At 40.2% G+C, this 14,499-nt stretch overlaps 1 protein-coding gene across 1 annotated transcript in view; it reads left to right on the top strand.

The window, feature by feature from the left end:
• The first annotated feature begins 1,257 nt into the window (after window positions 1-1,257).
• Window positions 1,258-14,499, top strand: part of RUSC2 (RUN and SH3 domain containing 2) — a 59,669-nt gene continuing 46,427 nt past the window's right edge. Inside the window, exon 1 of the mRNA XM_082657592.1 lies at window positions 1,258-1,683. The gene's annotated coding sequence lies outside the window, so the exon portion shown is untranslated. The remainder of the gene's footprint in view (window positions 1,684-14,499) is intronic.

Genomic DNA, 14,499 nt, shown 5'->3' with positions numbered 1-14,499 from the left:
CTGTCCCCACCCCTCTTTGGATAGAAGAAGACAACACAATCCTCAATGTCCCACATACACCCTGCCTAGGAGCAGGAAGTGCATGAGTTCCGTTAAAGTAAAAATTATTCATGACACTTGTTAAAGATGGTAAGGCAGATATTATTTACGGGGGCTGAGGGGGGCAGGGACCATGAAGTAGCTATAGGAACCACTGCAATGGGTGCTGCAGTGGGGGAGAGATTGAGTTCAACTCAGACCCCAACAAAGACAAGTGGTAATTTATTAGCCAAGGAGCAGGGTAGGGGTCAGTGGGTGGAAAATTACAGCCTTAATCTGCTCTGGCTGCTATAATAAAACACCATAGGGACTTCACTGGTGGTCCAGTGGTTAAGATTCTGTGCTCCAAATGCAGGGGTCACGGGTTCGGTCCCTGGTTGGGGACGAAGATCCTGCATGTCCCACGACGCGGCCAAACAAAACAAGCAAACAAACAAAAAACAACACAGACTGAGTAGCTTATAAACAAATTTCTCACAGTTCTGGAGGCTGTAAGTCTGAGATCAAGGTGCCAGCATGGTTGCTAAGTGCTCTCTTGTCACAGATTTCCTCACCTGGAGGACTGGGCTAGGGAGTTCTGTGAGATCTCTTCTATAAAACTATTAATCCTAATCATGAGAGCTCCTCATGACCTAATCACCTCCCGAAGGCCCCACCTACTAATCTTTGGGGGTTAGGATTTCAACATCTGAATTTTGGAGGGACATGATCATAGCAGTTACTAAGAAGAAACATCAGGGGTAAGGGGGATTCTTGGTAGACCAACTCAACAGAATTCGTGCTGAAGGCAGGCCAAGGTGATAAGACACCAAGGATGGTCAGATACCAAGGGCGGAGAACTTCCAATAAACTGATTTAGTGAGATCCTTGCTCAAACTGGATTCTACAAGGACAAAGAGGAAAGCCCAAAGTCAACCTAAGTCCAGGGCAGACCCAGAAAAGCCTGACTAAATTTTTAGCCAAAGGAGACAGTCTTTGTCCGTTCTAGGTTTTACCGGGCTTTTTAACCCTGGCTACGCATGCGGTGCTTTTAAAAATATCAAGGCTGGGCACCATCCCACCCCTACTCCACCCTACCCGTGCTTCCAGTTCAACTGGTCTCGGCTGAGGTCAGGCTTTAGTTTTGTTTTTCTGTTTTTCCCAAGAGGTTCTACTGCGGTGTCGGGCAGAGAATCGCGGCATTAGGCTAAGGTGGATGCGCAAATGTACCTGCCTTCCACAGGGCAATTAGGCTGCGGGCGAGGGTTCTCCGGGTTCCAGTACACCCCAGCCCGCTTAGCCCGGCACCACCCCCGAAGGGGCGGGGCGCCGCCGCAGAAGGCGGGGCCACGGCTGAAGCCTCGCCGCTCGCTCCCCTCGCGGGAAAGCACTGCGCGTGACTCGCTGCGCGCATAGCCGCAGGAGCGGGGAGGTGGGCGAGCACCCGCTGGCCCACAGCGGACCGAACCACTGGCCGTCCTGAGGGGCGGCATGAAGGCAATTCAGATCGGACCATCGGCGCCACAGCTGCAGGGGGGACCGGACGTTACCAAGCTGTCTGAGAGAAGGGGGGCGCCTGCTGGTCCAGGCTGCAACACGACCCCTGCAGGGCGCGAGACTACGCCGCCGCCTACGCCGTAGGACTAAACTGAGGCGAGAAACCAGGTAGGACGTCTCTTCGGGATCGGAAGAAGTCCCGGAGACCCACTGCCCTCGCGTTCCAAATGATCCCTTAGGAGAAAAGCCCTCAGTTTGCCCACCTATCCAACCCTTAGCGCCCCTTCCCTTCCGCCCTTCCCCCTCGTCGCCGCAACCTCACCCTCCGGTCTTCCTCGACCCTCTGGACCGACCTCGTCTTCAGTCCTGTCCTGACCCTTCAGCTCTGCCATCCGCCGAACCCTCAAACACCCAGGACCAACCATCCTTTTGGGCGTCACCCCAGATCCACCCCAACTGTCTCCTCAAAGTGTCCCTTCGGAGACACCCCCTCAGCTGACTCGCGCCCAGTAGTCATCGTTGTACCCACATCTCCAGTGACGGCTCTGGGGTAGCGCGGCCGCTTAGCACTCAGCCCGGCGACTGCGGCGGGGTCCTCCGCACAACCGGGTCCTTTGCGCCCTCCGCCCCTTTGGCCCCTGCTTCCCAACTTGGTGTCTGCCTGAGCCGGGCTGGGATCGCTCTCACATCCCATTTTACCTTGGGAAAACCTTTGGACTGGCAGTTTGCCAGTCCCCTGCTACCGCTCTTACCTGTTGCAAAGGGCACCGTGTTCCCGTTGCCCAGGGCTGGCTTGGGATTACCAGGCTGGCCCTGAGGACACCATGGGACTGCCCTGGAGGCAAGGACCGTACATTATTAATTTGTATCTCCAGCGCCCAGCACAGTGCTTGGCACATGGTAGCACTCAGTAAATATTTAATGGGTGGGTGAATGAATGAGACCAATGCAGAGGCTGTGAGGCAGAGTGCTTTAGTGGGAAAAATGTCACTAGTTACATGAAGTGGGAAAAAAGGAAGGGCATCTAGGGGATTACTTGTGGTGCTTATGTTGGGAGCATAGAACTGAACATATTCAGTCTCAATTCATGCATCTAATGTCATTTACATAGAAGCTTCTATTTATCAGCTGATTTCCCTTTATGTTCTGTTTACAAAAAAAAAAAAAAAAGTCAGGGCCAAGGCTGCAGAAATTTTTATTGGTCAGTGTGCCTCAGAGGCTGCCCAGATAATCTTGAAAGAGCTTTACCCAGGTGACGCCCCTCCTCTTGCCCTAGCGACTAACTGCTCCCTCTAAAGAAGAACTGTGGAGACTAGCCACAGTCTTTAAACCTTACTCACTGTAGCTGGTCAGCTAGTGCTTCAGGACAGGTTGGAGGAATGACCTCAGTTATTTTACCCTTTTAGCTCCTGGATACCTCCCCTCCCCTTTCCTCCACTGGAGGGGTAGACATCCCAGGCTGGCCTAGTGTGAGAAATATGAAAGATTCCTAAATACTACTGAAGTATGATCAGGTCATATGGGCCATTTATATCTCATTAGACCAGAATCAGGCAGGGGTTACTGCTATGTGAACAGTGTCAGTAATAAACAAGAACACAGGCCTTTTAAAGATGGGATTCTCAAAGAACAGAAAGCCTGAAACCTGTTTTTGTTGATTCCTAAGAGGATGACCTGAACAGATTCAGTTTCCTGAAGCTAAGACAGGGTTCGGCGACCTCAGTTTTGGCCCCGGTTCCGTGGGGAAGTGGATGATATTGCTGAGTGATGAAACAATGGCTGGCAAGCTGCGGGAGTTTATAAGCTAAGTAGTTGCCTGACTAATAGTGGCATTATTGTCACTGGGGCTCAGCATATTACTAGGTAAAATAGTGACTGGAGTTTCTTAGCAGGCTCCGTGGAAATTAAGCAGTGATACGGTTTAGGGGAGAGGGGAGATCCCACCACTCTCTCTGGTGTTCTGCTACCCGTGTCCCTCCTACTGTATGACTATAGCACACTCACCATCATTGTTTCTTTTCTGCTTTGAGCCAGGTCAGAATCTGATTTCCTCTGATTTTTATGTTAAGTGTTTAAGGTTCCTTTTTGTTAAATGTTTAAGGTTCCTTTTTGAGGCAAGGCCTGCCTAACTGGAAGCTGGGTATGTTCTCACCCATTTCTAACTTTGATTTATCCTTCTTTACTTTTTCTTTCTACCATTCTCTGACTTATCTTTGTAACTTTACAAAGTGATACTGAAAGCAGGAAAGAGCTCCTAAGCTGAATTAAGCAGGGGCATGGTATCTGGAGACCAGTACTTTTTTTTTTTGTTAACCAATATGTTTTTAATGGGCTTTTCTACTTTTCCCTGTCTAGGATCCCTGTTAAGACCTCAGTAGCCCCAAAACACTCTGGATTGTTTGATTTATTTTTTCTTCACTTCCAATACTTCAGAGTGTTGCCAGATAAAATACAGAATGCCAAGGTAAATTTGAATTTCAGATAAACAGCAGGGTGTCCTGTATTTTTATTTGCTAAATCTGGCAACCCTAGTTCATGGGAAGGCTTATGTGTTCTGTTTTTCTCTCTGCAACTTTAGGACAATAACTCATCCTTTTCTTCTGTTGCTCATACACAATGACTGAGCACCCTATTAAATGTCACTTGACTGAGATGGCTCACTGACTGCATGTTAGGGTAAGGGCAGGCTCTGTAGAGATAGTGCAATTGGTCAGTGTTTAGGTTACCCAGAAAACACCCATCAAACATTGACATATGATATTGTAATTCCTGTCAAATGAGTCTGTCTTGCAAAATGAGCATATTATTTTGAGTGGCCAGATATAAACATTGCTCTGGATTAACTTCAAGGGATGAGGGTGGGGTGTGGAGTGCATTCTAACGAAAAGTTAACTCACAGTAGAACTTCTCTTGTACCATGTTTACTGTTTTTTTTTAAGTTGTGGTAAATATATATAATATAAAATTTACCATTTTTACCATTCTTAAATATATAGTTCAGTGTCATTAAGTACATTCACACTGTTGCCCAGCCATCACCACCATCCATCTCCAGAATTTTTTCATCTTCTCAAACTGAAACTGCATAATCATTAAACGGTTAACTCTTCATTTCCTCTTCCCCCAGCGCCTGGCAACCACCATTCTACTTTCTTTCTCCATGAATTTGACTACTCTAGGTAGTTCATATAAGTCGAATCATACAATATTTGTCTCTTTGTGACTGGTTTATTTTCACTTAACATAATGTCTTCAAGGTTCATCCATGTGATAGCTTGCATCTGAATTTCCTTCCCTTTTAAGGCTGAATAAAACTCATTGTATGTATATATCACATTATTTTTATCCACATTCATCGATGGACACTTGGGTTGTTTCCACCTTTTGGCTATTGTGAATAAAACTGCTATGAACATTGGTGTACAAATATGAGTCCCTGTTTTCAATTCCTTTGGATATATACCCAGAAATGGAATTGCTGAATCATATGGTAATTCTGTGTTTAATTTTTTGAGGAACTGCCATACCATCTTCCACAGTGGCTCTACCGTTTTACATTTCCACCAACAATGTAAAGCATTCCAGTTTTTCCATAAACTTGCCAACACTTATTTTCTGTTTTGTTTTTTAAATAATAGTCATCCTAATGGGTGTGAAATGGTATCTTGTGGTTTTGATTTGCATTTCTCTAATGGCTAGTGATGTTTAGTATCTTTTCATGTACTTATTGGCTGTTTTTATATCTTTGGAGAAAAGTCTATTGAAATCCTTTGCCCATTTTTTAATTGGGTTATATGTCTTTCTATTGTTGAATTGTAAGAGTATTTTATATATTCAGGATAGAAGTCCCTTATCAGATATTATGATTTGAAAATATATTCTCCCATTTCATGCGTTGCCTTTTCACTCTGTTGATAGTATCGTTTGATGCACAAAAGGTTTTAAATTTTGATGAGATCCAGTTTACCTATTTTTTTCTTTTGTTGCCTGTGCTTTTTGTGTCACAGCCAAGAAATCATTGCCGAATCCAGTGTCATGAAACTTTTCCCCTGTGTTTTCTTCTAAGTTTTTTTAAATAGGTTTGTCTTTTATGGTTAGGTTTTGATACATTTTGAGTTAATTTTTGTATGATGTGTAAGATAAGGGCCCAATCTAATTCTTTTGCATGTGGATATCCAGTTTTCCTAACACCATTTGTTGAAGACTTTCCTTTCCCCTTTGAATAGTGTTGGCATTCTTGTCGAGTATCATTTGACCAGATATGCCAGGTTTATTTCTAAGCTCTCTGTTCTCTTTCATTGGTCTGTGTGTCTGTCTTTATGCCAGTACCACACTCTTTTTTTTTTAATTTATCTTTTATTGAAGTATAGTTGAATTACAAAGTTATGTTAATTACTGCTGTACAGCAAAGTGACTCATTTATACATATATATACATTCTTCTTGATATTCTTTTCCATTATGGTTTATCACAGGATTGAATATAGTTCCCTGTGCTATACAGTAGGACCTTGTTGTTTATCCATTCTGTATATACCACTTTGTATCTGCTAATCCCAAACTCCCAGTCCATCCCTCTCCCACCCCCTCCCCCTTGGCAACCACCAGTCCGTGCTCTATGCCCCTGATTCTGTTTCTGTTTCATAGATAGTTTCATTTGTGTCATATTTTAGATTCCACATATAAGTGATATCATATGGTATTTGTCTTTCTCTTTCTGACTTACTTCATTTAGTATGATAATCTCTAGTTGCATCCATGTTGCTGCAAATGGCATTATTTCGTTCTTTTTTATGGCTGAGTAGTATTCCATTGTATATATATACCACATCTTCTTTATCCATTCATCTGTTGGTGGACATTTAGGTTGTTTCCATGTCGTGGCTATTGTGAATAGTGCTGCTATGAACATAGGGGTGCATGTATCTTTTTGAATTATAGTTTTGTCCAGATGTATGCCCAGTAGTGGGATTGCTGGATCATATGGTAATTCTATTTTTAGTTTTCTGAGGAGCCTCCATACCGTTTTCCACAGTGGCTGCACCAACTTGCATTCCCATTAACAGTGTAGGAGGGTTCCCTTTTCTCCACACCCTCTCCAGCATTTGTTATTTGTAGGCTTTTTAATGATGGCCATTCTGACCAGCATGAGGCAGTACCATACTCTTTTGATGACTGTAAGCTGTGTAGTAAGGAAGTATGAGTCCTACAACTGTGTTCTGCTTTTTCAAGATTTTTTTTGACTATTCAGGATCCTTTCCGATTTCATACAAATTTTAGGATAGATTTTTCTATTTCTGCAAAAAATATCATTAGGATTTTGAAAGGGATTGCATTAAATCTGTGGATTGCTTTGGGCAGTTGACATCCTTTTGTTGTTGTGGAAAGAACTACCCTCTTAACAAATTTTTAAGTTTACAATATATTATTGACTGTAGGTGCATTGTTTTACAGCAGATCTTTAGAGCTTATTCATCTTGCTTGACTGAACTTTATACCCATTGAACAACAACTCCTCATTTCCCTCTCCCCCAGTCAACCATCATTCCACTCTTTGATTCATGAATTAAACTATTTTATATTCCTCAGACAAGTGGAATCAGGCAGTATTTGTCATTCTGTGATTAGCCTATTTTACTTAGCATAATGTCCAACCATGTTGTCGAATATTGCAAGTATTGACAGCTTAACAATATTAAATCTTACCATCCATGAACACAGGATATCTTTCCATTTATTTGTATCTTCTTTAATTTCTTCCAGTAACATTTTATAGTTTTCAGTGGTTAAGTTTATTCCCACATATTTTATTCTTTTTGATGTGTTGTAAATGGAATTATTTTCTTAATTTCCTTTTCAGATTTTTCATTATTATTGTCTAGAGACACAACTGATTTTATATGTTTTATATGTTGACTTCGTGTCCTGAAACTTTGCTGTATTCATTTATTAATTCTAAGAGTTGGGGAGGTAGATCTTTAGGGTTTTCTACATATAAGACCATGTCATCTGCCAACAGTAGTGCAGATGCCTTTTATTTCTTTTTCTTGCCTAATTGCTCTGGCTAGGACTTCCAATACTATGTTGAATAGAAGTGGCAAAACCATATTTACTCTTAACACACAGTCTTAGGGGTTTGATGATTGGTTTGGTTTGATGCTTAAGGATGTAAGTCCATAATAGATGCTGAGAACAAAACTATATTTTAGCATAGTATATTAGTGTTAACAGTGAGTCATCAAGAAAAAGTTAAGTTATAGCCTATACACTGTGATTAAAACAAAAGTGTGGGGGCTTCCCTGGTGGCACAGTGGTTGGGAGTCTGCCTGCCGATGCAGGGGACGTGGGTTCGTGCCCCGGTCTGGGAGGATCCCACATGCTGCAGAGCGGCTGGGCCTGTGAGCCATGGCCACTGAGCCTGCGCGTCCGGATCCTGCACCTCCGGAGCCTGTGCTCCGCAATGGGAGAGGCCGCAGCAGTGAGAGGCCTGCGTACCGCAAAAAAAAAAAAAAAAAAAAAAAAGTGTGTAAGTGAAAGTGTACATTTTAAAAGAGTTTTATCAAAATACGTAAAGTTTAAAAAAAATTAATTTTCATACTTAAAGAAGAAAAATTCTGTTCTCTGGAATTCTTGGTTTAATAAGTTAGTCTTTTATCTTCTCTAGGAAATGAGACAGCTCTGAAATGTCTTCTGTGGTTTTGGCTTCTTGTGTGGTCCTGTGGTCAAGGACAACAAATTGATAACTGGGTGGAGAGGGAAAAAAAGGGCCAGCCAACTTCTGGCTAGATTTAGTTATTTTAGGGTCCAAAGTTTATACTTAAGTTTATCTTAGAATCCTAAAATCTATATTTAACTTGTTTACCTGTTTTTATACTTTTGTGCTTCCTTTCTTTTTTTGTATAATTATTCTAAGAAAGAAAATGCAGCCTTATATTTAGTGTACTTAGGGAAAAATGGAAAATTATTTTTTATCCATGTTCAGGTAAAGGAAAAAAAAGGAGATAAGCATATTCCTAAAGTCAGTATAGATAGAATTTAGAAGACCCCAAGGAAAAAAGCAAAAACTCAAGATGGGAGAGTTGGGGACCTAGTGCTGATCCCATTCATCCAAGAGTTGTTTCTCTTACAAAATGTTATTTTCTTATTATCTGAAGGATGTTGTATTCTGTTTATTTAAAGATACAGACAAACTTTGTTATCAGTCCAACCTATTCCCTGTACGTTGTAGATAGCTAGAGTTTTTCTGTAAGGCTAATCATTTCCTTTTATTTTTTTATTTTTGATAGTATCTTTTTTTAATTTATTTTTTTATTTTGGTTGTGTTAGGTCTTCGTTGCTGCACACAGGCTTTCTCTAGTTGCGGTAAGCGGGGGCTGCTCTTCATTGCGGTACACAGGCTTCTCATTGCGGTGGTTTCTCTTGTTGCGGAGCACAGGCTCTAGGTGCGTGGGCTTCAGTAGTTGCAGCACACGGGCTCAGTAGTTGTGGCTTGCCGGCCCTAGAGCTCAGGCTCAGTAGTTGAGGCGCATGGGCTTCGTTGCTCTGCAGCATGTGGGATCTTCTCGGACCAAGGATTGAACCCGTGTCCCCTGCATTGGCAGGCGTATTCTCAACCACTGCGCCACCAGGGAAGTCCCTAATCATTTCCTTTTAAATATCCTCCAAATCATAGTGATTTAAAGATTTCTGTCTTGCTTATATATTACTGTATAACAAATACCCCAAAGCTTAGTGGCTTAAAACAATGACTGATTATGTCTCACAGTTTTGTGAGTTGGCTAGGTGGTTTTTGCAGTTCCAAAAGATGGGTTCTGGAAATGTTTTAAATAGGAGCATTACTGGAGTGAATTGTCTCCCAAGGTGACTACTTTGAAGGACTTCTCTTACTTGGTGTTACAGAGCTATTCTACTTCTTGAAAATATTTTTCTCTTTACTTTATACTTATAGCTATAGTTAACTTCTTAGATAGGATACTGTCTATTTCAGTTTATAGGCTGATTTATGTAATATGCTTTGCCTCACATCCAACACAGCAACTTGCAACATTATTAGTTTATTCATCCCTAATGATAGTGGTTGGAGAAGGGAAGCCTGGAAGCAGGACCACCTGCCCATTATGCATTTGTGAGTCCTTTTTGACAGCCAGGTTGTGGTGATAGATAGTTAACAAGGAGCATTGATCTCATGGGGGGAAAAGACAGTTATGGCTTTTTACTGGATTGTGAGAATACGTAGTAGAGAATAGAAAATTTCAAAATGTTTTTTAGAGGGGAGCTCTTTGTTCAAGTATATTCCACAAGAAAGTGGACACAAAAAGGTAAAAGCTGAGCTGTTTTGGTTAAAGGCAAGGGGTTTGAAGAAGTAGAGTCTAACCTTTTCATCTGTCTCTCCCTCCTTTCCTCTCCATCCCCTTCGCTTACCTTTCATTGTCAATGAGGGGGCTCCGTAAAGCACACTTTAAGCCAGTCACCAAAGATGATACATGACTACTGAATTTTCTTTGTTTTTTTTTAATTAATTAATTTTTAAAAATTAATTTATTTTGGCTGCACCAGGTCTCATGTGGACTCTTATTTGCAGCATGCGGACTTATTAGTTGCAGTATGTGGACTTCTTAGTTGCAGCATGCGGACTTCTTAGTTGCAGCATGTGGACTTCTTAGTTGCAGTATGTGGACTTATTAGTTGCGGCATGCAGACTTCTTAGTTGCGGCATGCGGACTTCTTAGTTGCGGCATGTGTGAACTCTTAGTTGTGGCATGCACGTGGGATCTAGTTCCCCGACCAGGAATCAAACACAGACCCCCTGCATTGGAAGAGTGGAGTCTTACCCACTGGACCACCAGGGAAGCATGACTACTGAATTTTGCCTACTGAGTCATGACTCCAAAGTGGAAAGAGGTTGAAAGAAATGGTTGGGTTTGAGATCCCGTCATCTTCAAATGACCACCCACCAGTAAGCAATCATGGCTTGAGAGAAATATAACCAAAATATTTACTGCTTACATACAGTTCCCAAATTCCTATGTGAAACCCTTAGCCTTAATTTAGTGAGCTGCATAGAACCAGGAATTAATTACAGACTCCTTTTGCCCTTTAATCCTAAGCCCTGTCAACCTTTTTTAGTCCAAAGCCAAGAAAATTTTTTCTAGCCATACTTTCTAGTTCATAACAAGAAAAAAAAAGGTTTGTTTTTAGAATATTATATAATAATGTATATGCTTTAAAAAATATACATTGAACATTAGGTGGGCTGTGCACCTCTTTCCCTTTGCATACTGTTAGCTTCTTTGCTGAATTTCCTCTAGACAAGTGCTTCTTAAACCTGAGGCTGCAGAAAAATCACCTGGCTCACCCCTGAAATTCTGATTCAGTAAGTCTGGCACTGGGCCCAAGCATTAACCAGTCTAATAAATTCCCAGGAGAAGCTGATTCTCCTGGTCCATAGACCGCACTTTGAGTAGAACTACTCTTAGACCCAAACTATAATCTCAGCCTCTTCATCAATGGTTCTCAGATTTAATCAACATAAAGGTTTTTGTTTGTTGGTTTTTTGTTTTTTTTGGTTTTGTTTTGAAAAAAAAGAAAAGAAAAATAAAAAGCCCTAGTGCACAAGACCCAAGAATCAAAGGCCAAATAGTGCCACTAAGAGTGTGATTTGAAGCATATCATTTCCACACTGGGTTTTCTTCCTTTAGAGATTAGGTTTATAAATCTATCAAAATATTTTCTGAGAAAGTGGTTTGTCTCTTTCTCTAATTATAGGTGAAATATAGTCTCACTATTGAGAATCTAGAAAAATACAGACAAGTATAAAATGAAGACACATCATTGAACAGTTTTTGGAAGTCAAATTTTGAATAGTTAGGTAACAAATCCATTGTTTGAATGTGCCATAATTTACTTAATCCAAATGTTAGACATTTGAAATTTTTAAAAATAGCTTTCTCTTTTCTAAAAACTGTTCAGATTAATAACTTTATGAAAAAAATCTCTGATAGTTTCCTTAGTGTGGAATTCTAGAGGTAGAGTTAGAGGATTTGAATGTTTTTAAGACTGGAGATATATATATATATATATATATATATATATATATATATATATATATATATATATATATATTTTTTTTTTTTTTTTACCCCCAACCTCAATATGAAGGTTGTACCAAAATATGCTTATATTGGCAAAGTGTGAAAATGCCTATTTTACTTTCCTTCCCTTAACTATTATTATTTAGTTTGATAATTGATAAACAAAAGATAGTATTTTAAATCTTATTGTTTGCTCATATCTTGCCCATTTTCCTATTATTTCAAGTGAATAAGGCAGTCACAAAAGAACGAATACTGCATGATTCCACTTACATGAGGAATCTAAAATAGTCAGAATCAGAGATGCAGGAAGTAGAATGGTGGTGGCCAGGAGCTGGAGGAGAGGGAAATGGGGAGATGCTGTTCAACCTGTATAAAGTTTGAATTATGCAAGATGCATAAGTTCAGGAGATCTGCTGTACATTATGCTTATAGTTAGCAATAATGCACTATATACTTAAAAATTTGTTAAGAGAATAGATCTCATGCTATATGTTCTTACCTCAATTTTAAAAAAAGATCTTAGGTTTTAGCAATCAATTCACATAAATTCTTTACATATAAGGATATTGGCATTTTGTTATATTTGTGTCAAATATTTGTCTTTTAATTTTGTTTATGACTTGACATCTAGAATTTTACAGTTTCTATATGGTCAAATCTTTAGTTTTCTGTTGTGACTTCGGTACACCTTCTTTCAATAAATACTCTGGGAATCTATGTCCTGAGTCTGAGGCTATTGGGTACAGATTTCTGTGACAAACTGTCTCTCTCTTTATTTTTTTTCCAATTTTATTGAGATATAATTGACATATAATATTGTGTAAGTTTAAGATGTACAGTGTGTTGATTTGATACACTCATATATTGGAAAATGATTACTACAGTAGGATAGTTAAATCTCCATCGCTTTACATAATTACCATTTCTTTTTTGTGGTGAGAACATTTAAGATCTACTCTCTTAGCAACTTTCAAATATATAATACAGTATTGTTAACTATAATCACCATGCTATACATTAGATCCCCAGAATTTATTCATTTTATAATTGGAAATGTTTACCCTTTGACCAACATTTCCCCCACCCCCCAGCGCCTGGCAACCATTCTACTCTTTGTTTCTATGAATTTGGCCTTTTAAGATTCTACATATAAGTGATATCATACAGTATTTGTCTTTCTCTTTCTGACTTATTTAACTTAGCGTAATGCCCTCAAGGTCCATCCATATTGTCACAATGGTAAGATTTCTTTCTTTCTCATGGCTGAATGATATAAAGAACTCTATACATATGGTTCTCTCTGATTGAAATCCTTCCCCTGACCTGCATGCATATTTCTACTCCTCCTTTAAGAATCTACTCATATGACTCCTTTCCGAAACCTTTCCTGATGACCCCCTGCAAATTTGGGTATAATTTCCACTGTGCTATCATTGGCCTTGTCTGGGGCTCCATTACAGCGGTTAATGCGTTATTTACATAGCTGTAAACTCTGTGAGGGCAGGAATAGTCTTTGAATCCACGGTCTCTGAAAGATCCAGAGAGAGAGCTTGATCTCTTCCATTTTTTAAGTTCTTCATGTGTTAAAAATGATTGAAATCCAAAGCAGAATTCTAATAATTTTGGTATATTTAAAATATTTACCTTAACAAATTCATTTTGTAATATGAAAATGACTGTGTTTAGGACAAACCACATGATCATCTCAGTAGATGCAGAAAAAAAATTTGACAAGTCCATGATAAAAACACTCAACAAATTAGAAGTAGAACTTCCTCAGCCTGGTAAAGGGCATCTATAAAAAACCCTGTAGCTAACATTATACTTAATGGTGAAAGACAACTGAAAGCTTTCCCTCTAAGATCAAGTATAAGAGAAAGTTGGTCATTCTCAACACTTCTATTCACCATTGTACTAGAAGTTCTAGCCAGAGCAAATAGACAAGAAAAAGAAATAAAAGATATTCAGATTGAAAAGGAAGTAGAACTATTTGCAGATAACATGATCTTGTATATAGAAAATGCTAAGGTAGCCACAAAAAAAACTATTATAACTAATAAATGAGTTGAAGATTGTAGGATGCAAGATCAATGGATATAGGGTTTCTTTTAGGGGTGATAAAATATTCTGAAATTAGACTGTGGTGATGGTTGCCCAACTCTGTGAATACACTAAAAACCACTGACTTGTACACTTTAAAAAAGTGAATTTTATAGTATGTGAATTATATGTCAAAAGAGTTGGTTTTTTTTAATGACTACAGTTATAACTTCATGTGTAAATAAGGATAAAAGGCTAATTTGAAGCCCTTTGTGATTGTCAGTCTTGGGCCAAAGATTTTCCTGTCCTTTTTTTCCCCAACTTGTGAAAGACTCTATTTTCTGCTCTATATTCCTGGTGTTACCAACCAGGGTTCTTGGCCTCCTTAATCAGTAGAAGTTGATCAGAGTCCAGACAAGAAATTCAGGCAAGGCTTTATTGGGGCCCCTGCTGCAGCAGTGGGCAGTGAGAACAAACAACAGGTTCCCTTGCTTGTTGGCTCCCCGAGGGGGGGCAAACTTGTTTCTTACATGGGATGAGGGTAGGAGTGTGTCCAGAGCTCCGGCCAGAGGGGTGGCTTAGGTGTTTTGCCCACCCCTTAGGTGGTGGTGTGGGCAGGGGGCATCCGCAGGACCCTGCTTTTGCTCCCCACCCCCTGCTTTTGCTCCAGGCTCTTCAAAAGTGGCAGTTGGGTTTTTTGGTCTCTTTGTATCTTTTGGGTCCAGAATTTACCCTAACTGCAGGCATGCAATTATTTTTAGTCCCGGACAGTGTCTTTGTATTTTGTTGCTGAAGGAGAGGTGTGTCCAGGTACAAGCACTGCAGCGCTGCAGCAAAGGGTCTCAGGTCCC

The sequence above is a fragment of the Grampus griseus genome (assembly GCF_964374135.1).
Source record: "Grampus griseus genome assembly, chromosome: 6".
Classification (NCBI taxonomy): domain Eukaryota; kingdom Metazoa; phylum Chordata; class Mammalia; order Artiodactyla; family Delphinidae; genus Grampus; species Grampus griseus.
The sequence above is the reverse complement of the archived record's forward strand: the minus strand, read 5'-3'. Positions and strand labels throughout refer to the sequence as shown.